Here is a 3,486-nt window from a genome sequence, read left to right on the forward strand (position 1 = left end):
TGAACAAACAGTCCGCAAAGGATTAACCCCGCCCTGACCTCTGGCTTTGTATTGGGGAGAGCATTGTCCTATGCCTGAGGGATGTGGTCAGGGGGTGGGGGGGCAGCGAGGACTTATGGGACATATGAAACTAGATGTGTCACCAAAGTATCTGCACCGCCTGGAACATGGGGATGACGGCGCCTGTCACACAGCAACTGTCGTAACAATGTGTCAGCACAATCCATGCATACTGGATATGGAATATTTCTTTACAATGACAAAGAATACCAAAATACTACGCTAAAAAATACAGCCATATTATACGAATAATTCTGCTGAACATTGCCAAATACCAACATACTATGTCAAATAATACCGCAATGTTATACCAAATAATACTGCCATACAATGCCAAATACCAGCATACTATACCAAATAATACCGCCATAAAATACTAATTAATACCACCATAGTAAACCAAATAATACTGCCATACAAGGCCAAATACTGACATACTATGCCAAATAATACCACCATATTATACCAAATACCACTGCCATACAATGCTAAATACCAACATACTGTCAAATAACACCAAATAATTCTGCCGAACAATGCCAAATACCAATATATTAAACCAAATAATACTGTCACAAAATACTAATTAATACCACCATAGTATATCCAATAATACTGCCATACAGTGCCAAATACCAACATACTATATCAAATAATACCGCCAAATAATGCTAATAATGTTAAACACCTTCATATAATGCCAAGTAATACCAACACACTAATACTGCTGTATAATGCCATAAAACATGACACAACATCAGAATAAAGTCAATCTGAAGCATCAAAGTTCTTTGCATTATACGACGACCAAATAGTGAAGGTGATAATAGTAAGGGCCAATCCCCGGGGGTCCTCACGGTCACCATATGCTGCCGACTAAAAACGGCCCTGGTGATAAACACATAATGTGCAGCACCTAGAAGGGAGTGATGTCCAATCACTGCCGTGCCGGGTTATCACCTCTAGGAGGCGCACTAGTCCACTATATGGGAACATACAGGCGACTCGGGATAACCTCGTAGACGTACAGTGTCAGAATGAAGCAGCTGCTGCAGATTATAATATAATAGACAACAGATGGATCATGATATAATAATAATAATATTGTATAATCCATTGGGGCGGAGCCTCCAGTGACTCAAAATAAACGGATGGAACATTATAGTGCACATTAGGAGGCGGAGCTAACATGGGACTATGGTTTCCTTTACTTGTCCCTGTGTCTGTACAGTACCAGATATATACTGTGTGTATATATATACACTCACCGGCCACTTTATTAGGTACACCATGCTAGTAACGGGTTGGACCCCCTTTTGCCTTCAGAACTGCCTCAATTCTTCGTGGCATAGATTCAACAAGGTGCTGGAAGCATTCCTCAGAGATTTTGGTCCATATTGACATGATGGCATCACACAGTTGCCGCAGATTTGTCGGCTGCACATCTATGATGCGAATCTCCCGTTCCACCACATCCCAAAGATGCTCTATTGGATTGAGATCTGGTGACTGTGGAGGCCATTGGAGTACAGTGAACTCATTGTCATGTTCAAGAAACCAGTCTGAGATGATTCCAGCTTTATGACATGGCATTGCATTATCCTGCTGAAAGTAGCCATCAGATGTTGGGTACATTGTGGTCATAAAGGGATGGACATGGTCAGCAACAATACTCAGGTAGGCTTTGGCGTTGCAACGATGCTCAATTGGTACCAAGGGGCCCAAAGAGTGCCAAGAAAATATTCCACACACCATGACACCACCACCACCAGCCTGAACCGTTGATACAAGGCAGGATGGATCCATGCTTTCATGTTGTTGACGCCAAATTCTGACCCTACCATCCGAATGTCGCAGCAGAAATCGAGACTCATCAGACCAGGCAACGTTTTTCCAATCTTCAATTGTCCAATTTCGATGAGCTTGTGCAAATTGTAGCCTCAGTTTCCTGTTCTTAGCTGAAAGGAGTGGCACCCGGTGTGGTCTTCTGCTGCTGTAGCCCATCTGCCTCAAAGTTCAACGTACTGTGCGGCGTTCAGAGATGCTCTTCTGGCTACCTTGGTTGTAACGGGTGGCTATTTGAGTCACTGTTGCCTTTCTATCAGCTCGAACCAGTCTGGCCATTCTCCTCTGACCTCTGGCATCAACAACGCATTTCCGCCCACAGAACTGCCGCTCACTGGATGTTTTTTCTTTTTTGGACCATTCTCTGTAAACCCTAGAGATGGTTGTGCGTGAAAATCCCAGTAGATCAGCAGTTTCTGAAATACTCAGACCAGCCCTTCTGGCAGCAACAACCATGCCACGTTCAAAGGCACTCAAATCACCTTTCTTCCCCATACTGAGGCTCGGTTTGAACTGCAGGAGATTGTCTTGACCATGTCTACATGCCTAAATGCACTGAGTTGCCGCCATGTGATTGGCTGATTAGAAATTAAGTGTTAACGAGCAGTTGGACAGGTGTACCTAATAAAGTGGCCGGTGAGTGTATATATATATATATATATATATATATATATATATATATATATATATATATACATGCAACTTGGTCCGCGTGTTGTTGGCGTCGATGATCCGCCTATAATGGTTTGTCTGCTCTCAAGCTGTCCTGCTGCTGAACTTATTCCTCACACTGTGCCTGTGATTGTTTTGGTATCTCAGCAGCTCGCTTGGACATCATATAATGAGTGTGTTGTTGGTGTTGATGATTCGCCTACTCCGGCATTTCGATATCTGTCAAGCTGTCCTGCTGTTGAACTCGTTCCTCGCGCTGTGCCCATGATTGTCCCGTTCAGCCGATTTTGTGTGATTGAGGAACAAATATCCAAACTTTCACATTTATAATATTATAGGATAGGATAGGATTAGTAGGATACATAGAGAGTGACGCATACAAACATGTTTAAGCATTGCATGGCCGCATTTGCTGCGACGTGAGGAGATGGTCAGCAGTCCGGAATGGTTTCCACTTGTCAACAGTCTTTCACATTGTTTAATCCTTCCCAGATTGATGGGCAGTGACAAATCACTTCTAAGATCATTGCTGATGTCTTTCCTCCATGGCATGTCTGAACCCTCCAGACCAGCAAACTGCCAAAACTTCTGCTGCTCTAGTGGTGGTTACACTTGATAAAGGCGCTGGATGGTTTCGTACCTCATTCCTATGGAAGCAGTGGGGGGCACTTACTTTTAACACACAGCTTTTCCATTTTGGCCCCGGGGGATTCTGTGTGTGATGTTCTTCATCTGAGGTTGGATTTACCACAATTTTAAAACCTTCTGATTTTTGTTTATTATGTGCTGAGACGCAGAGGGAGGACATGTTGTAATGACTGTATACAAACATACAATAGTAGCAGCTATATACTGCCAGTAGTTACTCATCACACCACTAGATGGCAGTGCTTGATTGCAGTGAGGGGA

The sequence above is a fragment of the Leptodactylus fuscus genome, chromosome 2 (assembly GCF_031893055.1).
Source record: "Leptodactylus fuscus isolate aLepFus1 chromosome 2, aLepFus1.hap2, whole genome shotgun sequence".
In the NCBI taxonomy this organism is placed as follows: domain Eukaryota; kingdom Metazoa; phylum Chordata; class Amphibia; order Anura; family Leptodactylidae; genus Leptodactylus; species Leptodactylus fuscus.